Source organism: Mirounga leonina, unplaced genomic scaffold, assembly GCF_011800145.1.
Source record: "Mirounga leonina isolate KUSES-001 unplaced genomic scaffold, KU_Mleo_1.0 Mir_151, whole genome shotgun sequence".
Classification (NCBI taxonomy): domain Eukaryota; kingdom Metazoa; phylum Chordata; class Mammalia; order Carnivora; family Phocidae; genus Mirounga; species Mirounga leonina.
The window spans coordinates 11,500,024-11,524,952 of NW_023270377.1; the positions used below are offsets into that span (position 1 = coordinate 11,500,024).

General features: G+C 42.1%; 1 protein-coding gene across 1 annotated transcript in view; it reads left to right on the forward strand.

Annotated features, from left to right (window-relative positions):
- Window positions 1–18,782, forward strand: part of IRS1 (insulin receptor substrate 1) — a 60,996-nt gene extending 42,214 nt beyond the window's left edge. Inside the window, exon 2 of the mRNA XM_035006992.1 lies at window positions 16,803–18,782. The gene's annotated coding sequence lies outside the window, so the exon portion shown is untranslated. The remainder of the gene's footprint in view (window positions 1–16,802) is intronic.
- Window positions 18,783–24,929: the final 6,147 nt, after the last annotated feature.

Here is a 24,929-nt window from a genome sequence, read left to right on the forward strand (position 1 = left end):
TGCCTAAATTACTTTTTTTTAAAAAATATTTATTTATTTATTTATTTGAGAGAGAGAGAGAGAGAGGGAGGGAGGGAGAGAGTCTCAAGCCGACTCTGTGCTGAGCATGGAGCCCGATGCAGGGCTCCATCTCATGACCCTGAGATCATGACCCTGAGATCATGACCAACCAAGAGTTGGCTGCTTAACTGACTGAGCCACTCAGGTGCCCCTAAAATTACTCTTAATCAAGTCATAGGGACCTTAGAATATGTGTGTATGTGCATTTGATTTTCTTATATATACCTTTATATCTATAAACAGTTATTTATTGAGTGCCAATTATGTATGAAACACAATGATAAATCAGGTAGAGGTGGAGATGACAAGCATCAAGAACAATTTGGCAAATGATGTTAATCAAACCGAAGTTTATTCACAGAGTCAGAAAATTAAATTTCATGGCATATGGGGAATATAGTATGATTCTACCATGCCTAGATAGAATTCTACCTTTCAGCTAATGAAGTATAAAAATTCAGGTTATAAAAGTTTGGGGTGCTGGGGGTACCTGGGTGGCTCAGTCGGTTAAGCATCCAACTCTTGATTTTGGCTCAGATCATGATCTCAGGGTCCTGAGATCGAGCCCCATGTCAGGCTCTGAGCTCAGCACAGTGTCCGCTCGACCCTCTCCCTCTGCTCCTTCCCCCTCTTGCATGCACATGCACATACGCTCTCTTTCTCTCTCTCTCTCTCAAATAAATAATTAAAATCTTAAAAAAAAGTTTGGGGTGCTTTAGAATTGCTAAGGACAATCCATTTTAAATCATGGATCAACTACTAAAATGATAAGTTCAGAGCAAAACAGGAAGCCCCTTCATACCCAGTGATAAAACAATGGGACAGTATTCCTTATGGACGATGAGTATCATTAGCGGGCTTCTACTGACACCATTTTTTGAGGTGCTCCTCTCTGCAGACACCCCAGAAGTATTGTAAAGAGCAAGGAGCTTACGTGGCAAATACCTTCCTTTTCCTTTGAGTTCCTCTTTCTACCCCCCACCCCAGTGGCTTCTTGCTTCTGGATGGGCTAGATTAATTGTTCTATAATTGCTGAATGGTCAGGGTCTGGGCCACGTATTTTACAGTCAGTATCTCATTTAATCCTTACAACAACCCAATGAGTGGGCACTTCTATCACCATTTTACCAGGAACAGCAGCTCAGTGATGTTGATTGAGTGCCTGATTGCCAGGGGGAGCTAGGGTCTTACCCCCATCAGGTAGCCACAAGGGTAAGTGCCTTGCAGACAGTTTCTATTCCTGCTGTATCCCATAACCCTTGATGAAATGCATTTTCATTCTGTCCCCACTGCTTAGGAAAACAACTCATGGGCATTGCATAGCTTGCAAATTGCCCACCCCAGCAGTGGTTTTAGAATTAGCTCTTGGGGAGTATCTCTGGCCACCCCATGTGCCTTCCATTTCCTAAAGCCATTAGAAACCTCTGCTTGCCTCCCTGGAGCTTCTCTTCCAGAGCAGTAAAGCTGCACCTCCTGGTCAGAGCAGCGGGTCAGGCCCAGTGAATGAAATTGCAACTTCATTGATGTGAAAATGGAACCTTGTAGTAACGAACTTGCTATTAAGTTGGACGGAAGGGCAAGCTCTTGATTCGGGGCTGTTTGCCTTCTTCTAGCAATTGGACCGGTTTGCTACTGTCTGTTGATGTGAATGGAAGTTACTAGTACACACAGACCATCCTTCTGTGCTTAATTTTGAGTCTTTTCCACATTTTGATACCTTGGAGTCATGATGGCTTTACTGCTTCCCCGGATGCAAAACGTGCTTCTTCTGGATCTTCCTCTGCATGCATCCTATGTTTCTGGGGATGCGATCCCTGCACAGAGAGTTAGCCTTTTTCTACAGAAACATTATGGAGGATGAATTAATGCTCTGTGGAAAAATGGGAGCATATTTTGATATCAGTACTTTTGATGCTTCAAAGCTGAAGGTGTAGATCGCTATAAGCATTTCATTGTTTATGTTGTTTATATTTATGTTGATTCTACTCTCGTATTCCAGATGAGATCTGAGTTGGCTTTTCCTACCTGCTGGTCCCCTCGAATAATAAAGACAGGGAGTTAAGAACTAACCTCCGATTTGTGCCTTGAGGTTTATTTGATAAAAGACGGCTGGAGGGCAGGGTGTCTGTATTCCTTTGGGTTGTGGTGAATGCTTGTTTATTTGGGTTCTGTCATCTGTGAGCTAACACACATGGCCGTGCTCACTTCCTCTTGACCAGGACCTCCGGACATCAAAGTAATCTGCATCCGTGTTTTAAAGAGATAGAAATGTATTGGATCACAGTTTCCAGCCCTCTTTTCTCAGTCCAACTGTCTTTAGTCTCCTGCAGCCTGAACATTAAGCAGGTAGAAACCCATCAGTGTGGAGTCTGTTGTCTTCCCAGTGTCTTCTTTGCAGTCATCCAGATCTTCTGTGTTTTTTTCAGGAGTCGCGAGGCAGAGGTTTCTCATTCTTGTCCAGTTAACTCTTCTAGAAACTTTCGGCCTGGAGATTTTTCTTTGTGTTTCAGTTCAAAACTATTGCTGTAATTTAAGCTCATTTACCCTACTGAGATGGAGAACAGATGGCTTATCATGGGTAGCCTTCCTTAAAGTCTCCAGTTAAGCCCTCTTATTATTCTTTTACTGAAATTAAATAGTATGTTTCTCCTTTTCTTCAAGGTTCTTTCCTCCTTTGCTGCTCAGAGTGTGGTCCTCAGACCAGCAACATTGGGTCACCTGACAGCAGGTTAGACATGCAGAATCTTGGGCCCTACCACAAACCTGGTGAATCAGAATCTACATTTTAACAAAACCCCCAAGAGATCCTAAGCACATTAAAGTTTGAGAAGGATGACTTTATTTCATTGCTTAATAATTTAGTTATTATTTTCTCCAGTATACCTGAAGAGTAGAGACCAAAGCTAGATGTGGTATTGTAATAAGTGGAAATACCTAGTGTTTATCTATATCTCAAATCCCTATTAATTTAATACCTTGATATTATAATAATTTTGAACTAAATTGATGTGTATTCTTCACTTACAATAAATTTGTAGTCTTCAGAGACTTTTTGGGGTCTTTTTCTACTATATGTTTGCCCCTTTTACCTAATGGAAGTCCCCACTGTATAGTTGAATGACTTGGCTGCTAAGAATCTTGCTTTGCATTCTTATTGGATACCAACTTGCTTTTTCTTCTTGGGGGGTCTTTTCTTTTTGGGGGGAGACTGTTTTCTTTTCTGAATAGTTGGGCTATTAAGATTTTAATGACTCATGGTTAGAAAAAGGATTGTTGGGCATGAGGAGACCCCAAATCTTACCTCAGTGCTACTCTTCACCATTTTCATGGGCTTAGGCAACATGATTCTAAGTCTTAACAATAATCATATGATCGAGGAAGTCCTCATAATACCAGGTGTGGGACTACTTTGATTGTTCTGTTTATATTAATTTTGAGCCCTTTCTATGATGACTTGGTCACACGGTGGAAGTCACCTGTTGAAATGGGAATGGAGCATCTAAAACAAAAATCGGAATAATTGTCATCCAGATGCATATTTTGGTTAGTCCTTATACTACGCTTCCCACCAGGTTATTTACTTATGCCGAATGGTTCTCAAGTCACCTTCCTGTTAATTCCCTCTAGCTATGCATTAAAAGAGGAAATCAGCAAGGATCTGGCTGCTCTTAATCCTTGCACCTCTGTTTGGAAGACTCTGGGAAGGCCTTTGTTTCTCCTGGAAGCTCTGTGGGGAAGATCCAGCAGAAATGATGTGTGTGAAGTCAGGGGCTGTGTTTAGAGGCTCTGTTTGGTGCTGCTGATGGTTGGGAGTGAGGAGAGCTCAGGGTGGAAGGACAGGAAGGAAGAGAAGCATCTCCTAAGAAGAAGATTTGACGTGGACACTTAACATAGTGATGCTCTTCCTTATACCATTCAGAAAGGAAAGTGGGAGTAACCAAATGAAGAGGTAGACCGTTGCCCATTTGTGACATGGTTTTATGGGAAAAACATAAGGCATTTTTTGAGCAGAATTAAGCAAAGTACATCATAGGGATGTTCATTAAATGTTAATTAGAGCCTGCCACTGTTGGGAAGTAATGGCGAAATTGTGTGGTTGGGTTTTACTCGGAAGGCATTCCGTCAGCTTCGTCGGCTACGGTGTAGAAAGAATAGAAGCTATTGTTTTCTTTATGAACTAAAGCACCACAGTAACTTCTGTGGCTTTATTTCAGGAGGATTTGTTCTTATTACCATTACCTTTGGGTTCCATCTGAAAAGCTTCATACTTAACTACCTGGAGATCAACTTGTTCTTTCTGTTCATCATCTAATTTTTGGAATCTTGAACCCTGCATACTCTCATTGATGATGGTCTCTGTGCCCTGCCCCCCACCCAGCTATTTTTCAAGTTTAAGTTTTAGGGAAAACAGACCCAAAAAGTATCCTCCTAAAAAGACATCTTATACTTAGAAACAGCAACTGAAATTTCTATCTTGAACTTTGACTTTTTTTTTTTTGTAATAAATCATCTTCCAAGGTGAGTATTTCATAAAGTGAAAAAAATCTCTAGGAAATAGTCTGACTTAGGAGTTGCCTCTTAGAGAGCAAAATTAGTGGATTTATTTTAAAAAGTTGACTAATTCTGGAAGAGAGGGGACCTAATTCTTAACTTCCTTTTACTCCCAGATATTTGAGGACGATGAGCATGACTAATAGTCACAAATAACAAAAGGAAAGTCTCTTCTTTCTCGCTGAGTTTTACAAATGATTGTGAAGACTAGATATTTTCTCCATTTCATTAAATTGTGGAGGCAAAGAGAGGTCAAGTGACTTGTCCAAGACCATCCACAAAGTACTGGCTCAGTCGGATGAGATACAAGCCTGGGAGTGATCAAGGGTATCTCCTTGTGGGGTCCGTCTCTCATGGTCAGTGTAGATGGAGCAACCTCACACCTGCTAGCCTTCCCCAGACTCTGCTGCTTTGGCCTCCACCATGTCTGGTATTCTCCCCTCTTTAGTCATTGCTTTTATATCCCAACCAGACATTCTTGTTTTCCTGTGGAGGAGGGACATAGGAAAACATGGGCCTGGACCGGTTAATCAGATCGGCTATCTTCTAGTAGAAAAGGAAGGGAATGGGATACAGCAGAAGTAAGTTTCCAGCAGTGACAAATTGCGAAAGGCCATGAGCCTGGAGTGTACCCATTGGGATTCTGAAGTGTGGCCATCATAAATAAAGGAAGGCCTTGGAACAGGACACCTACCTCTTCCCTCACTCTCTCCCACAGAACTGGTGTGAACCCCAGAAACAGTTAACAAGCACGTTTGGTGGCTTCGGCAACAGCTCTGGAGCATGGTTTCTCAGCCTTGGAGATCTTGACATTTGGGGCCAGATAGTCTTTGTTGTAGGTGGCCGTCCTGTTCGTCATGGGAGGTTTAGGGGTATTCCTGGCCTCCACCCACTAGATGCCAACAGCTTCTCTCCCACCTCATCCCAACCCCAGTTGTGACAACCAAAAATGTTTCCAGGCATTACCAAATATCTCTTGCAGGGAGAAATTATTCCTGCCCACCCAAATTGAGAACTCGAGATTTAGTGAAATGCTTGGAGGCTAGAAGGTCTCCACAGAGAACAGTGGTTTAGCCCCATGAGCGTGTTTCAGCTGAAATCCAGATGGCTCCCTGCCTGGCACACCAGTGGGCCTGAGGATCACCTTCACAGACCCCCCTCTATCGCCCCTGGGGCTGTGATCCCCTTAGGATCACTGATAAATATTCTTTTTTTTAAGATTTATTTATTTATTTGAGAGAGAGAGAGAGAGCACATGCTAGTAAGAGTCTGGGGGAGGGAAGAAGCAGAGGAAGGGGGACAAGCAGACTCTGTGCTGAGCATGGAGCCTGACATAGGGCTCGATCCCACAACCCTGAGATCATGACCTGAGCCGAAATCAAGAGTTGAACATTCAACCGACTGAGCTGCCCAGGCGCCCCTGAGAAACAGCCTTCATAAGGAGGTTATGAGTTATGAGAAGTTAAGAGTTGCCACCACCTCTTAATGAGGAATTTGTCCCAGCTGTCCTCAGGAGGCTTCTAGTTCAGCCGGGCAGCCAGCTCAGGAGCTGGTGCAGGTCAGTTCAGCATGCTGTCCCCAGGGAACTTCTCAGCAGATTCTCCAAATGAAAAAGTGAATGGCCGAGCTGTCAGATAATGGAGAACAGAGAGAGGAACAAGAGCAACGTGGAAGTGAGACTTGAGAGATGAAAGCAAAGGACCACGAACTCTGGGGTCAGCGGGTGAAAGGTCAGCCGCTCCTTGTCAACTGGAAGAATTTGGCCTCCTTCTCCTGGACAATAGGGAAGTGTTTGCAGTCACTTAGAAATCTGCACCATTGTCTGCTTCAAAGACCTTAGCAATGCAAGCAATGTCTACATTATCAGTTATTTCAGATTATCTTTCCAGATCCCCCCCCACACACACTATCTCCCCAGCCATTAGCCGTGTGCGTCTGGCAGCAATTTCAGTTTTTTGTCAGGTAAGTCAGGCAGCGTTGACTGCCTCTGTCACACTCCTGTTCTGTTCCTTCAGACGCAAGACTGGGGACAAGAATTCGGAAACAAAAGCCACCCATTTCCTCCCCCAACAATTAGAAACATGCTTCTTCGGAACCTGGAAATAGTGCAGGAGAATCTCACTGAACATCCATTTAAGCCTATTCATGAGACTTCTTTGTGAATCCTTTCATGGAGCATTATAAGTCTTTCATTAGCAGGTACTTAGAAGGGATGGGGGGGAAGGAGGACTTCAGGCTTCTAATGTCTTCTGAGAAAGCAAGAGAAGTGGGCTCTCAGCAGTGTTTCTCTAGATGGCATTAATTTAAGATCTGCTCAAAGATATGCTAATGCTCTCTGTCCTAATATTTATCTCCTGCTGTTCCCTGTGTAGGTAGACAGGTCTTTGTCTAAAATCCTGTCCCAGGGTCTTATTTTTAGCTTTACCTCTACGACGTTTACCTTCTCTTTTTGTTTGGGCACTTCCGTGATAACTACCACCCCCTCTCTCAAATATTGTTGTCTCCCTTCCCAAGACACATTCTGATCTTGGCTTTGGCCTCAGCCCTTGGCTGGCATCTGGCCAATGGATTCATTCTTGCTTGTTAGTTCCACCAATGCATTTTGGTTGGTGTGTGTTTTTGGGTTATCAGGAAAAAATCGGAGATCCAGGGATATCTAGTTCTTCATAAGAATTCTTACCATAAGAGCTAATGTTTGAGGGCTCATTGTGTGGGAGGCACAGCGATGAGAATTTTTCATGTATTATCTCATTTAACTTCAAGGCATAACCCTATGAAATGGGTACTGTTATCCCGGTGTTACAAATGAAAATATTGAGATGGAAGAGAGTTAGTAACGTGCCCAAAGTCACAAAGAAAAGAATGAGAGATCATATAAGTTGTCTTAGTCTCCTTTTAAATTTTAACTTGGAAATAAGTTTTGAGTTAAAATTGATCAGGCTTTAAAAAGCTAACAGCCATGTGGTAGGACCATCCTCCTTCTCAAAGTAACTTTTTTGGATTGAAATTCCTAAATTACATTTTAGGATTCAGAATCCCATACAGGATACTCATCACTCAGGTAGTGGCAACTCAAGGTTGCATTACTTTATTGCAAGCCACGTTAAACCTTATCTTGAACATAACCCAGTTACAAAGAGGTCCCACCTGTGGCCTTCTGTAGCCTAAGATGGATGGGACAGTTTTCCATCCTCCTTCACATTGACTTTTAAAAAGGCTTGCTTTCATAGTCCAGAAATCTTTATGACTTGCACTTCCGTAACAAGAATTCTTAAGGTAAGACAAGTCACAGTTGTGCACTGAATACATTTGAAATATGCTGCCCTATACTTCTGTATTGATGACCAGTTTCAATTGGTTTCATTCAGTTTTCATTCATCATTTAGACCCCAGAAATAACAACAGCTCACTTAACTGTGAAGAATCTGCATCAAATTCTTCCCCACAATCTCCCCTTAGCCTTCTCAAGGCAAGAAGGAAGACAAAGAGTAAAACCTTTTTCTTTGTGATTTATGATGATGGCCTCCAGGAGATGTTAATTAGACGTGCGCAGTAGGGAAAGTCTTCTATTGAGCTTGACCTTAGTGGGAACAGTTGGGAATGGCCCTGCCCTCCGTTAGGCCCGTTTAATGACCAGAATACCTCCAGATCAGGGCCACACAGCTGAGGTACCTCGTGGTTCCTTTTAAAGATGCTTGTTCGGTTCAGTACATTTTTCTTGCATTACCAAGTTCTTCCATAAAGTCAACCACAACCCGTATTATCGGGGACTCCGGCTGAAACTTGTGGTGAGTAGGAAGTAGATTAACCACAGGTTTTCCTTTTTCTCTGGCTGCCAAGAGTGATGTCAGTGGTGTTAATGATCCTTACCTCAGCCCACTGCAGACCCCGGGCTGTCTGTGTGAACGCTTGTTCTGTGCTGTGCTTCTTAGGCTATTACGGAAAAGCTGCTGATGGTTGATAAGAAACAACTGGGTAGTCAGACAATTACTCAAATGTAAAATCAGCCCCTTGCTTTCTTGAAGACATTTCTGATACGACTCTGGGGAGGGTGCAAAGAATGCAAAATCTGGGGAGGGTATGTGCTCTGGTAAGCGCTGTGAATTGTGCAAGACTGTTGAATCTCCGATCTGTACCTCTGAAACAAATAATGCAATATATGTTAAGAAAAAAAAAAAGAAGAAGAAGAAGGTAGCGGGAGGGGAAGAATGAAGCGGGGGAAATCGGAGGGGTAGACGAACCATGAGAGACGATGGACTCTGAAAAACAAACAGGGTTCTAGAGGGGAGGGGGGTGGGAGGATGGGTTAGCCTGGTGGTGGGTATTGAGGAGGGCACATTCTGCATGGAGCACTGGGTGTTGTGCACAAACAATGAATCATGGAACACTTCATCTAAAACTAATGATGTAATGTATGGGGATTAACATAAGAATAAAAAAAAGGAAAAAAAATGCAAAATCTGTTCAGTGTTTAGCAGAAAAATTAAAGGCAGTACAACCGGGCTGAGCCCGCCGGATTCCCTTTTGCCTAATTACAGAAACGGTACTGCAAACACTTTTTTACTATCTCTACACCACATGGTAAACTAAGTTGTGATTTTAACTTAAGTCTACTGGTTTGTATCAAAGCCAGACCAATAAAACCTATATCCTGTATTTCTGAACATTAAAAACAAAACAAAACAACAAACTGGTGTGAAATTACAATATAAACTATAAACCTCAGAACTGGAATTTAATTCCTAGGAGAGAGAATATACTGCAGAAATAGGTCCCATGAAAGGAGAAGAAAGACCGACTTTTATGACTTGTTTTCTCAGGTAGGGAAGAAGGCATCATATTACTTTCATGTCTTCAAGCAACAGGTTGATTTTGGTTGAGCTCCATTAAAATTAAAGCTTCCTGTTCTACATTATGTGGTCTGACTTGTAATGGAGAGGGATTGTTTTTCTGAGTTCCTCTACCTTGACTGTCATGTATGGGGGGATGCATTCTAATTTCAGTAGAAGAGAGATTGGAGACGTTTTGAGTTACGTTGCGGGGGGATGGGGGAAGGGCTCTTATGGTGTTGGCCCCCCATTTACCTTATTTTTTGCTTTATCAGCACACTCCCTATTAATAAAAAGAATGGGAAATAACTAAAGTGAATATTCTTCGGCTTAAAAGATTTCTGAATGCTTTTTCAGATTTCTTTAATACATTATTGGCAGAATACTGTTTTTTTTTTTTTAAAGATTTTATGTTTAAGTATTCTCCACACCCAACGTGGGTTTCGAACTTAGGACCCCAAGATCAAGAGTCACACGCTCCATGGACTGAGCCAGCCGGGCGCCCCTGGCAGAATGCTTTTAATTGTTGCGAACCATATGTTGTTGTTGTTGTTTTCATCTGTCTTCTCCATAAATCTCAAATCCTCTCAACAAGTTTCCCGCCCCAGCTCCTGCCCTTTGTTGCTGGGGCGGGAGAGGTCCATAACGCTGCTGGGATTCCCAGCGGGGGCGCACAGGCTGGGGGGTCAGCTCCTGGGTCAGCTCCTGGGTCAGCCCCTCTCTTCTCTTCTTTTCATGATACATGTGCCTTTCTTCGCTGGTGGGCTCCTGAAGTCACCAGCCCTGCCAGAAGGACTTTCACTGGGACACAAGGGGAACTGGAGCGAGGTGGCCTCTCACATGTTGGCAGCTCTCCCTGACTGTTCCTGCCTGGTAGCCCTGCTAGCTGGAAGGCACGGCCGGCAACCTTGTTATCTGCACCCGCTCTCGCCCATGTGACTCGCACCAGGCAAAGTGCTCCTTAAGCAACCCCATGAAAGCACCCGCCTGGCTAGTCACTTACCCTTTGCCTTTTAAGACCATGAAACCAAGTCTTGCCAGCTCTGTTCTGGCCTCTTTGAAAAGATGTTGGTTTAGCTTCTTGTTAACATAAAGTAGCAAACGTCTTGTGGTCTTAACCTCTAACTTTAATCCTTTAGTTCAGTCCTGGGACGCCTGCGTGGCTCAGTCCGTTGAGCATCTACCTTCAATTCACATCAAGATCCCAGGGTCCTGGGATTGAGTCCTGCATCGGGCTCCTTGCTGAGGGGGGAGCCTGGTGCTCCCCCTGCTTGTGCTCCCTCTGTCTCTTCCTCTTTCTCTGACAAATAGACAAAACCTTTTAAAGAAATTCTTTAGTTCAATCCTACCTTGATTTTTGTTTTCTTTTTCTTCTTTTTCTTTCTTTCCCTCCTTCCCTCCCTCCCTTCCTCCCTCCCTCCCTCCCTTCCTCCCTCCCTCCGTCCCTTCCTCCCTCCCTTCCTCCCTTCCTTCCTTCCTCCCTTCCTCCCTTCCTCCCTTCCTCCCTTCCTCCCTTCCTTCCTTCCTTCCTTCCTTCCTTCCTTCCTCCTCTCTCTCCACTTAGGTCTGTCCTTTACCAGAGTCTCAGCTTGCTGACACTTCCCAGGTGTACCTTCTAAAGAGCAGAGTGATTCTCCCTGTGTCCAGAACTTCCCAGGTGTACCTTCTAAAGAGCAGAGTGATTCTCCCTGTGCCCTCTGGAGTTAGCTTTTCTAACTTGGTGTTAGCTTCGGTTAACTTGGTTAGCTTTTTTTTTACTTGGGTGATTACCATAGCTAACAGGACTGAGCTCCTTCCTAAATGCTGCCATCCAGCCCCACCGTGGTAGAACCGAACTCTAAGCCAGGAAATTGCTTTAATAAGTGTTTCATACCCATCAAATGTGTCAGCGCTCTCCTTTATCCATCAGAGGTTGAATAGTGTAAATGTTAAAATGCAGGGCACCTGTACATTCCCAGAACTATGAATTTATTTATACTGATGATTTCTTTTAGTTTACTGGCCTGTTCACCAGAATCAGGTATGCTTAAAAGCAGAATACTTTTGCAGTGTTTTTGTAAGGTGCCTTATGAATAGGTAAGCATTCTAGAAGACTTGCTCTTCTTTAAATGAGTGGTAGCATGAATTATTGCATCAGCATCAATGAGGTGGCTGAAGAAATGAATTGCGGTCACAGCAGTGCTATGCAGTTGAATATAATTGTGTCAAATCAGAAATCAACAGTCTTGGGAAGACAAGATATAGAGAGAGCTCACAAGTGCCATATTCAGCATCCTACCAGGTATGGAGCTACACACCATGCCGACCATTTCTCTCTTTGTTCCCAGGCGAGGGGAACCGTTTTCTCTTCTGAGAGGAATCCTCCCCTCCTGTTCTGAATACTTTCCCTGTGCCGTTCCCTTAAGGACGTGGGCTTTTGGACATCAAAGCCAGGAAGCCAGAGGCTTTTTCTACTTCAAACTGCCATACTCCTCCCCATACACAATGAATTGGGAGGAGGGGAAAGGAATAGAATACCAAGAACATTTAAAAGTTGGTTAACATTTCAAATATCTTCCCATCACAGATTTTTTTTTTTAAGAACAGGGAAGATCTAAATATGATGGGAACATTATTTTCCTGTCCTATTGAAACATTTTTGACACTGGATGCAGAATTTTAAAAGTTCAAGTCCTTTAAGCAAATAGTAGCTTTAGAACCACATCTGAACCGTGGCTTTCCCTGGGTGACAAGAATTCGAGAAATGTTTATTCCTTCTTTACATTTTCCTGTGGTCTATAAATTTTCTATATTATAATCAAGAATTTTTTTTTTTTAAGTCACAGCTGTTTATTTTAAGTGAAAGAGAAATGTGCTGTTTTGACACATTTCTTTAAGTGGAGGAATTCATTTATACCGATTTTTCTAGTTGAATCTACAATATAAGATTTCAAACAATGATCTCCATTGAAGAAAAGTCATTACGGTAGTCATTTTTTTTTTTCACCCGTAGTTGGGTGAGGAAGAGTTACTTTGTGGCTACATTTTGGTATATGACAATAGCGAAGCAACTAAGACTATTTTACTTCTAATTTCTTAGTGGAAGTAGACTGCTAGTCATGCTTTAACCAGATATTTATAACTGTGTTGCCCCTGACTCAACAAATTGGCAGGAGGTTTCCAGGCATTTGAATACAAGATAAAACTTTTAGTCAATGGGTTGGACCAAAAATTCATTGTTGAAAGGGTGTGGGTCCTTCGTTGTACACGCATCGTAATCTTTCGCTGTTTTCAGCTGCTTTACAGTGAAGCCTAATCAGTAGGCTGAGTGTGAAGGAAAGCAGAAGCTTTATCTGTTTTTCAGCTATCATAGGCATAGTTTAAGTGGGAAGTCCGGAAGATGTAAATTCCTACCGGATGCAATAATGCAGTAATCCATAGGTCTCAAGTAGCATTGCTCAAGTGTTGACTTATTTGATAATGCTTTAAAAATTACATTTTTCATTACCGGCAACAGGATTAGGTGGGTTTTATCTTAAGAGAAGACACAGGGAAGGGGACAAGAGATGCTGATGTGGCAATGAAATTTTGTCAAAATGTAATTTCCTGCTACTAAATCTCATGACAGGTGCATCATCTTTCTGGGTTCGGAAGTTATTCCCTGGTGAGGTAACTAGAGAGGAGGTATCCTAGGAACATCACCATTTGATATTTGCCCAGCTCTTCTCCAAGGAAATGTTTTGCTTTTTTGTTTCCACTTCATGGGTGTTACAGATGAGTTTCTGTATTTGTAAAACACTGTTGCAATATATCCCTCATATGGTTGGTGTGAGTCCGGCCGGGTTGTATATATAAAGTGCATCAAAGGTACTTCTACCCATGTCATCCTTTTCAGTGCTTAGGATAGTCCTTATCACTGCCTTTTTGTCAGTCAACAGATGTCTCTTGAATTGAATGACTGCGGGAGCCTAGTATCGGTATTGGTTTTTTGTTTTTTATTTTTATTTTTTAAGATTTTTATTTATTTATTTGACAGGGAGAGACACAGTGAGAGGGGGAACACAAGCAGGGGGAGTGGGAGAGGGAGAAGCAGGCTTCCCGAGGAGCAGGGAGCCCGATGCGGGGCTCGATCCCAGGACCCTGGGATCATGACCTGAGCTGAAGGCAGACGCTTAACCGACTGAGCCACCCAGGAGCCCCGGTATTGGTTTTTTAAAAACATACCCCAAAAATGTATGATCTGCATGCGGGCCTTTCTTCGAGTGCAGTTGTGTAGAGGCGGAAATAAAGGCAAAGGAACGTTAGCCCCATGAACATTACCCTAAAGTCTGTCTATAATGTCCTCAGAGTTCATTTCCAACAGAGCTCATCAGAGCAATTGTGAACAGCTATGTTTTGGGAACTTTAGTTTTGGGGTTCTTTGGATTTAGATAATACCTCACTGGGAACCATTACCCGGCTTAATCGGACCCTTTATTCACCATATTTGGCTCCCAGAGCTTTTTGGCCATTTCCACAGATCAAATGTGCCCTCAAAGGGCCGAGACCGGCTGCTATAGAGACTGTTCAAAAGAATATGCCCAAGGCTGAGAAGGCAGGGAACTTGAGAAAGCATTCCAAAAATGCTTCCAACGATGGCTGCTTGCTTGAAATACGTGTGCAGACCCCAAAGAGGCTGCAGGAAAGGACAGTTCTCACTCAGGGATGTCTGTTAAAAATCCGTATCATTTACCCAGGAGCTACATTTTCTGTACACACACACACACACACACACACACACACACACCCTGGAACAAAGATAAACAGATGTGAACTTCAGACTTTCGCTTGAAATTGTTCCCGGCCTCTGTTGCCTGCTGAGCACCTCTGTGCCCATCCCCTGCCTGTCAGCATAACCTCCCTCTTTCCCACTTGCTCACTTTTTCAGAGATCCCCAAGCTAATGCCACCAGTAGGTAGCGTTAGGGGCTGAGACATGTGTTGATCAGGATTTACGATAAAGGGCTTTGAAAAGTAGTATGCTGAGACTTTACAGGGAAAGTTTATGGTGCCATTGGTAGATCCTTTTGTTTCCTGCTCTTTGAACATAAATACTTGTGGGAAATTACAGGGAGGGGTTCAGAGTGGCCCAGAGCAATAGATTTCAGCATCTGGCAAAGCCAGAGGGTTTTCCCTCCCCAGAGAGGCCCCCAATCTCTGCCCCTCTGCATCCATGCGGGGTTGGCACGTGTGAGGACAAAACTGGATACAGTTTGTTCCTGTGCTGAGCTGTGCATTCAGCCATTCTGGATGAGAGCCAGCTATAAAATGAAAAGCATACCGTGTGCCCTTCACCTGCCCCACACCTCCCCCCCCATTTTCTATAAATGAGCAGTTTGTTTGTTTATCTCAAGCCCTTTAATAAAGTGTGGACTTCCCACTTCATCTTGGGCCCAGAGCTATGAAGCTGTGTGAAGCTCTGTCTAGATATTCTTGTAGAAACATTCTGATAGATTGCAGTGTGAGTTCAGGAAAAACTTGAAAGTAAGTAAGAGATCTGGAGATCAGTCTTCAGGGTTTTTGAAGGGATGGGTTTTCTTTTCACTTGTAGGAACCACACAAAGTAAGTCCTGTTTCTCTGGCAATCAGAGGGATAAAGCCTGGAGTCATTTTTTGTTTTTACATTGGTGTCTCCATGGGAAGTCTTTATTTGTCTATAGAAAAACAGACTGTTCACCTGTCATTTAGGGGCGGAATTAATACGAAAACAACAACAGAAATCTCATAAAAGTAGAGTCCATGTTTAGTAAATTTCAGCTTACCTGAAAGCCAAATGGTGAATGCTGACTGGTCCCAGCTAATACTCTCCTTCAAGGGAAGAGAGAGAAAAATAGTTATGTTGATCAGCATACACATTGTATGGATTGTAGACTCTGTTCCTTTTCTTGGAGCTGACATGGATTAGTACTGCTACATCTGGACGTATCCTGAAACATGTCCTGGTTGCCCCTAGACTTAGAAAAAGATACCTTAGCCTTTCATTCGGGTTTCTCCACCATCTGTCCCACCTACATTTGCAGATTTACCTCTTTCGACCCCTTTTCACATACCTTGGGATCCAACACAACGCATCCTTCTCCATTTGGCCTGCCGTGGCCATACCCTTCCCCGGTCTTGTTTTATCACGTGCTATGAGTGGGACCTGTGCTTTGTCCCTTTGATTTGTTCCACTCATATTTAGTGAGTCCTTAGTGTGTGCCAGGCCCTGTGTGAGGCTCTGGGAACACAGCCCTGAAGCAGCAAAGATACGATCCCGTTTCCACATCCCCAAACTATTCCTTTTCTTCCAGGCCTAGCCAGACGTGTCAGGTACTTCCTTTCTCTTCCCAGCTAGAAGCATTCTTTACCTCCCTCCATGCAGCTAGAGCTTCTTTCCTGCGCATCTGCCATGGGATTTACCCCCTTTTTCTTTTGCATTCTTTCTATTTATGAATGGAGCTTACCTTCCTCCCTAAATTTTCTAGAAAGCAGGGCCTGTAGCACAGTTCAGCTTTATATCCCCCCATAGTATTTAATGCAACCAGTTATCCATTCGGCAATATTTACTATCTACTCAGCGCCATTCTATAAGCATTGATATGTATAGATAACAAAAATGTGGGCTTCAGAAGGCCTATCTAGTATTAATACTGGAGAGCAAAAGAGGGCTTATGAGGTTGAACAAGGGGTCTCCTCTCTGGAAGGGCATGGGTAATGCCCCATGAGGTCTGCCTTCTGGACTTGCATAGAAGCAATGTGCTTCTGCCAGAATAGCATTTCTATTAGATCTAAATCAGAATCCCTTTCTTTTTTTAATTTAATGATTCATGATGCCTGTTTCACTTGGGTCTCCTTCTGCATCTAAGATCCTCATGTCAAGCCATGTCACATTAAAAACTGACTTCAGATTTTGTGATGTTAGGCCCCACAACTTCAAATTCTAAAATCTGCAGTTGACTTTGAACCAAAAGAAGATGAAGCATAGCCTGACTGTAACCTGCTTACCATATTTTATAGTACTTTAACACAACAACTATAATTCACATTTTTGTTTGGACCCTCAGAACATTGAAGTATTTTGTGTTTTTGTGTTACTAAACTCTGAAACCTCCAAATCCCATCGATCTGTTGACTGATTTAATATTGACTATTTTGAGTTTGTATTTGCTTTAGACGCTTGCATTTTGAAAGGGGGGAAAAGTTAAATACAGTTTGTTGATTTTATTTAAGTACACAGTACTGTTCGTGCCTGTGACTTCTGCCTATCCGATACCGCCTCCTTTTTAAAGAAAAACCCTTAAAAACTGATACAACGTGTGTTTTGCGATATGCCCGTGGTGACAAATCCTTTCGTTTTCCTTTTCAGAATGAAGACCTGAATGACCTCAGCAAATCCTCCCTTTCCTCATGGGTACCCAGACTCTGAATATTTCATGATTCACAACCAGGACCTCACATCTTCCTCCTCAGTAGATGGTACGATGCATCCATTTCAGTTTGTTTACTTTCTACAATCCTCAGGAGCTCCTTGACTGAACTGCACGTACTATATTGTGCCAAGCAAAAAAGCACTGTGACACCAGAACTATGAGTCTGCATAAACTTCATCTTCAACCTTAAGGACTTAGCTGGCCACGTGAGCTGATGGGCCCACCACCATGCCACAAGAGAATGGGTTTACTCTCATTGCATTTACAAGATCCATTTCATCTGCTGCTGAAACTGTGTATGACAAAGCATCGTTGTAAATTATTTCATACAAAACTGTTCGCGTTGGGTGGAGAGAGTATTAAATATTTAACATAGGTTTTGATTTATATGTGTAATTTTTTTTAATTAAAATGTAACTTTTCTTACAGTACATCTCTTTTTTGGATGTGGAACTGAGGTATACAATGTTCTGTTGTAAAGAGTGGAGCAAATACTTAAAACAAGGCTAACAAGAGTAGACTAGGGTACGATCCTTGTTTTAAGATTGTAATTCAGAAAAATAATATAATAAGAATCATAGTGCCATTAGATGGTTCTCAGTTGTATAGTTATATTTGCGGATACTATCTCTTGTAATATAGCCCTGATGTTGAGCTGAGATCCTTACAAGAATTGATCTTAATTTTGTATTTTTCCTGTAAGGCAATAGGCCATGTTAATTAAACTGAAGAAGGATATATTCTCCTGGGTATTTTCAAGTGTCAGCTTAAAATTGGCCATTGAATGGAAGCAAAATTACAAGCAAAGGAAATCAAAGTCTTCCATTGTATATACTGTAAAGAGGAGGAGACTTGGGTGATCCCTTTAAATCAAAAGCTCTCTTTGGAATGAACAATGTGGGTGTTTGTAAATTCTGGAAATTTCTTTCTATTCATAATAAACTAGAGACTGTCGATCTTTTCTTCTCCCCCTCCCCCCACTTCTGCAAGTTTCCTGCTACCATTTTTTTTTTCCGTGCACACGTTAGGATATTTTATTTCTGGCATTTCTCGAGAAAGGTGGTAAGACAAGTGAGTGCTTGTCTTTCACTTCTAACCAGAAGTTAAAATTCCAGAAAAATGGTTTTTATCATGACCAGGGCTATGTGTCACTTTCCACAGGACCCTTATCTCTTATTTTCTGAGACCATCCCATGTTACATGATTTAACCGAATGTAAGTGGTTCCACTTGCCCTGGTGGGTACTGGCCTATTAGCGATTAGTTAATAAAACCCAGTGTACAGAGAGTATGTCAAAGCATAATGACCGGCTCCTGAAACATCTAGCCAGCAGTGAAGATGTTAATCGTCCTCTTGTTTGGAAAGCACACACATCTTGGAATTTTTCCTTGTGAAAAAGAAAAGGCCGTGGACGTACTTAAAGATACTGCCTACGGTGTTTTTAATCTTTTTTGCCAGGAAACTTCCTAAAGGTTAAGTGAATTAATGCCCAGGTCAGGCTCCCTCAGAGTCCATGTAAACTATCAGAAGTTCCCAGCCCTGCTGTGGAGAGGAGCAACATTTCATTTCTCTGATGGGTTGAGCTCCCCGGGTCGGGGAGGGGCTACAAGGAAGGGACAAGGTTGGGGGCCATTGCAGGGGCTGCTGCCTGTCGTCCAGCTGGTTGGGGGGGACCCCTACTCAACTCAACAGGGAGTGGAGATAAATGGAACCCCTCATGCTGCTGAGGCCTGTGTTACTGTTAATTCAACCGGACGGCATGGACCTCACAGACTGTTGTGCGACGTTCATTGTTGCAGATTCTAATCATTTGCATGCTCATCAATTTCTAAGATGAATAGGTCTGTAGTCATAAGAATGCATTGTTTTCAAGGAACTTGCTGAATTACATCATTTCCTATGAGGCGAGAACACTACCGATTTTAAAAATCTGCTATGAATATTTTTTTTTTACACTTTTATAAAAACGACTTTCTTGGTCAAACCAACTTAAATTTTTGCAAGTATTCTGACTACTACTCCTGCTAATGCAGGAAGAAAGCAAACTGTCCTGCTTTCTTCCAATGAGGGCATAAGTAGTTACAGAGACATCAATGAACAAAGTCAGCCCTGACCGTTTTCCTGTAAAGCTGGTTATTTCTCAAGGAAACTATACTTTGAATATGTGTTACCGACATACCTCTGCACATAGAGTATCAACATGTTTTGGGTGAGAACAGAAACGAACAGACTGGAAAAGCCATTTCTTGGTTAATTTCTCTGATGTTTTGTTGAGTCAAATAGCATAAAGGTAGAAATTCTTATTTAATAAGCTGCTTCTAGTGGTCCCTGAGCTGGGTTTGGTGGTGGTATCAGACTTCACCAATTTAAAACTGGAAGTTGCTGGTATTTAAGACAAAAACGCATGCTCTGCCTACAGAGGGGTTGACCTTGAGCAACATCAGCTGCTAAAATCCTTGTGTTCAGTTCCTGTTGAAAACTGGCTTTTATCCATTTCCAAGTATTTGTAGGCCAGCCAAGGAATTACATTAATGGGGCTTCTTGTGGCCTCTGGTTAACCTATAAGTTAGTGGCTTTTTCCTCATGAGACCAACCTTTTACAGTGTTCTTTCTTAGAGACCTAGGCAGAGTTTTAAAATTCTTCTTTGTGGAAAGAACAAATATAGTTCATGACTTTGATGATCTCTTCATTCTGGGCCAAAAATAAAGGGTCCTAGAACCAGCTAGAAGTGAAGAGAATCCATTAATGATCAACCACCTGGGTCAATAATGACAATTCAGTACCGATGTTACGTTTGTGGCTATTTCTTGCTAACTTTCAAAGGTCAGGGACTCTTAACTAATCTAGGTTGACTGCAAAAATGGATTTACTAAAAATCATCTAGCCAAAAGTAGAGATTTTTAACCTTTATTTTCCCCTATTGTCTCCTGTCTTTTAAATTTGAGACATTTAAAGTACTAGGAAACAATTTTACTATACTGTAAGGAACAGTATTGCACAATACTGAAGCCCTGTTTTGTTCAGTCTTGCATCCTGAATGCAATATGCCAGGTAGTTGAAAACTTTAATTTTATTTGCTGCAGGTGGTTTAAAAATGGGAGGGGAGCTCATCATCCACTGACAGTAGAGCCATGACAAATGGGAAGTGTTCCGAGTGCTTTGGCGGAGCTCTGTGGGGTCAGTCCATCACGCAAAGAGGCCCTGAAACCAGAGACACTGTGGGAATTAAGACCTTGACTGGGGAGAGACAGGAGGACCCTTTGGAAGGCATGAGAAGGAGAGTGGATGGAAGCCAAACATGAAATCGCTTCTTTGCAATGACTTGACGGGGGAGTTAGTGTTCCTAGGACATCGTGTGTACCTAGGAGGTAATGCTGCATTCATAAAGGCTGCTGAAAAACTTTAGGAGAAGAAGCATGCACTTCTTGGGAGGTGAGGAAATATGGCCTTGCCATACTAAGAGAAAGACCTCCAGTCTTGTGAGCTTAGTTTTGGAAAGACTTTGGTGCCTTTGATCATCTCCAGAGTCAAGCCAGATAAGATCTTGGAGTTCCCACCACAGCTCTGTCCATCCATCTTCTAAGCATGGGTAGAGAATGTGTGGGTCGGATGGCATGTTGGGTTTCCCAATGCTTGTAACCAGAGCATCCAGTTAGGTGCTGAGAGGAGGTAGAAAGATCGTGAAGGTGTTTGACCCTATTCTTAAGGAATTTACCAGTAATAAAGAGCTTATAATCAGCTAATAAGATTAGAAAACATGACTGAGCTGGAGAGTTGTCTTCCTTTCATCGTTTGTTGATGACTTGGCATTTGTGATGTATACACCAGGAGCTCTGGTGTTCTAGATCCTTGCCATTCACCTGGCATTTAAATCTCTCTTTGCTTATGTTCATTTCCCCAGCGTTAACCAATATGCGCGTGATAGGACAAATTCAGTAAACAGGAAAACTTGTCTGTATTTGTATAGGCATCTTTAGTGCTGTTCTGTTTTTGTTTTTGTTTTGTTTGTTGATCTTAGAGCTTTGCTATTGGCTTAAGAATGTAGTTCCCGGAACAATTTTTCTTACAAAGTTCTTTCCTTAACACCTCTTGGCTGCAGGGTGGGCCAGATTAAATACATATATATTTTTTCATTTAATGTATGTGCAGTTTGGTTTATCATCTTCAGATGGTGGTGCTGCCAATGGTGCTACTTCATCTGTGTACAGAAGGACCAATGCATGGTCTGTGTTGCTACCAAAACATTTATTGTATATACGTGTAGAACATATGTATTATGTATATATGTAATGGGTACCAGGCCAGGTATATACTTTTTATTTAGAAGTGTTTCACTTTTCCGCGTTTTCTTTATAGTGTTATGCTTATTTTCAATTTTTTTTTTCCCCCTGATTCTGTCTGGTACTTAGAACTGTAGTGTCTTCATCGTTAATTAAAGAAAACTGTCTAAATGAATTCACGGATGTGAATGCTAGTGATCCTTAATGTTTTTGGTTTGGGACATGAAACAGAAACTGCCAATTAAAAGTTGCTGGGGCATTTGGGTAAGAGTGGTGGACGCTATTTAACATACTTCAATTAATAAATGATTTTGGAACAGAGAGGTTTGCCTCACACTATCCCTCTTCAGTTGGCTTTCAGTGGCCAAGAGGATAAAGAAATAGACATCTGGAAAGATTTTAAGCTGCTTTTGTTGGTAGTGGTAAAATGGGAAGAGGGAGTGGGGAGCAAAACTCCATCCTCCTCGGGATGGAAAGTTAGATGTTCTGTTGATAGGCCCTTTAACAGCCTTGTGAAAACCTTCAGTTGCACATGGATTCCCCCAAGAGGTTGTTCAAATGCAGATTGCCATTGAGGGTTTGTGCGCAGGGGGCCAAGTCCAGAGGTGCTGATTCACTTTGGGGTGAGGTCTGGGCATCGGTTGTGGATATGGGCTGGGCTGCTGCTTTTTACGCTCTCCAGACTAGTACAGGGTCAGGGCTGAAAACCACTGTGGAGAAGGGCTGCCCAAACTTGTTGGATTACTAGAGTCACTTAGAAATGCTGATTCCCTGGAGCTGTCTAGGAATGTGTGTTTAAAAGGCAACTCATGGTGGGCGAGTTGGGAAAGCCCAATTTCTGTGCCAGCAGAACCTTTTGGATTGTTTCACCACTAGAAGGGATAGGACACCGATGGTTTTTGAAAATAATAAGCCACCTTGCCAATATAGAAACAGCCAACTCCCCCACCTTCTCCCAACTGAGCTTTCTTGCTCGAACAATTTAAATAGATGATTGGTGTGTCTTACATTGTTAGGGCAAACTCAAATTATTGAACATTGTGGAAACAGATTGAAGATTAATTTTTTTAATTTCATTTTTTTAATAAGCATGCTTCTCCACTGAGAGTAAGAAGCTTAAGTTTTCTTACTTGGCGCACCAGGCTAGAGGGGTCTTCCCTCTGCCCAGCGTTGTAAATGATATCTTCATTGTTCCCAGGGGGCACAGAACATGATTGAATAAATGCTTGAAGTCATTATTTCATCTTCACTGTCTATTAACTGTGTCCATTTACTTTTAAAAGAAAAACAATGACCACAACTGATTTTTCCCTCCCAGTGGTATCACATAGCAAACATCACTCTAATCTCTATTGCAATCATACGCAGACATCAACTATTTAGCGGTAATTGAAGGAAGTCTAGTTGGAACGAATCGGTGGTGCAATTTATAGCCTAATTGTCTTATTGCCTTCTGCACGTATACAAAAACAAAGTATATCAAGTAAACCATCAATAAAGGGCCTGCGAGAATTAATAATCGAGAATTTGGGATTATCTCTCTGGTTCTGCTACAAATAGTGTCATTTATTCTGCATTCATCATAGGTTAGCTACCAGGATTCACATCAATTCTCTCACTTCTTCCTTCCAGTAACCCAGAGGTAGGTACTGTCTTTATCCCTCTTTCCCAGATGTGCAAGCAGAGGTGGGAAGGGGCGTGTCTAGGTCACCATCTCCGATGCAACAGAGCAGCCTCTCCAGTGAGGATGGCTTGACAGCGGAGTCTGTATTTTCATCGGCGCCGCTACAAGTCTCTGGGTTCCAAGTACTTAAACAAAAAATAAGTTCTGTACACAAAAAGCATTTATCACTCCAGCTGCCTTGTGTCATGAATTTGCTGAGCAAGTATGATCTCACAGGAGCCCAAAAGTGAAGCTCTGTCCAACCTACAACTTTCACCCTACAAAGTAACAGGGCCTCATTAGGTTTGTTTCCAGTCTTTATCTTTATGCCTAGCTTAGTTTATTTGTATCAGAAATCTCTTTCTGATTCCCTATTGTTTTTCTCAATAAGTACCCCCCTTTGCAGCAACAGAATAGAAATACTTGGCTTTATTTTAGGAACAAGGGCAGCAGGTGAAATGTGAAAGCCACATAAAACCCAAACCCCTGCGTATTTAGGCATTAGGTTTTATGTATTAACTCTGTAAACAGAAGTAAATCAGAGCTTCTTAAAATCTCTGTTAGAGATATGGATGATCAGATAAATGACCATGATTGGCCAGAGGGAAACACGTAAGGAGGTGGATGCCTGAGTCTCAACTGAACTGAAGAACGAGACCTTACCTGAAGTGAAAGAATGGTGGGAGCACCTCCAGTCCAGGAATTCCCTCCCTGGTAGGCCCTGCAGGGGAGGAAAGAGTTTTCCTCCACTTTTGAGGTCCCTGAAAATTAAACTGACCAAGACAGATTGACAGGAGGAGAGCATCCAAATGTATTCAGTCTAAGTTTTGCATAACATGGGTGCTTTCCTAAGGAATGAAGACCCAAAGAAACAGCTAGATGAGGATGTTTAGGCTTGGTTTGATGAAAAGTGCGCAATTGTGGAGGAAGGCAAAAGGTTAAGGAGTCTGAGGCTATGGTAGTAAACAGGGAAACAGCAAAGCCTGTTAATTCTGATTCTTCTCAGACACTCCTTTGTCTTCAGAGATAAGTACGCTCTTTTCCTGTGGGTGTTGGGCAGGCACCACTCACATGAGGGTGTCATGACCTGTTTCACAGGAGAATGTCAGAATGATCTTCCTGCTTCTGCTGTTTTCTTAAATTTCTTCAGCTTAAAATATATAATATGTCAAGGTGTCCTATTTTGGGGTAGCATGTCCTGAACCTCATCAATCCACAGTGTTTCTCAAAGCTTGGACTATACATGAACTACACAGAATTTCCTGAAGAGCTGATACCAAATAGATTTTAACACAGACCTCATGAGACTGTATTAGTAATCAGTTGTTTCCCCACATCTCTCCAGGGTTATTTTATACACTGACCTTAGAGGAACGTGTTGTTGATGTTCACTAGGCATTATCCTTTCTGATCTCTTCTGTGTGTATATTGCTCCAAATCTCAAGCATCATGAGCTTAGTTGTAAATGTGGAGATCCTCACTGTGTCTGGAAAAAGCATTCTATAAAGTAAGAAATTAGTAAAATTGGCCTAAATTTAGGTAGGAAATAGCATAAAAATAAAGGCATTAAGTAAACTTGCACTTATAGTATTATACAGCATTATCCTGAGTCTATGGAACAAAATCCTAAATGAAACAAAATATCCTAAAATATTAAGAAGTGGTATGTCTGATGGCATTATAGATGATTTTAATTTTAGCTTTTCTATTTTTCCGTAAGTTTTTACAATGATCATGTCTTACTTTCATAATGCAAAACAAAACAAAATATTATTTAAAAAACACAAAGGGGATTTGATGGGAATCTCAGTGAATCCCCACATGTCTATATTATATCACACCATGCCATGATCAGTCAATCAGGGGTCAGACAACTGTGGCCTGTAAGCCAAATCCAGCCAGCTGCCTGTTTTTGTAAATAAAGTTTTATTGGAACACAGTCATGCTCATTCGTTTATGTATTGCGTGTAACACTATCACAGCAGAGTTGAGTAGTTGGGACCAAGACCAAATGGCCTCTCAAATAAAATACTATCTGGCCTTTAAAGGAAATGTTTGCTGACCCCTATGACTGATGTTTTTCAAGAGAGGTATTTGGGATGAGGCAAAGTTTTGTGCA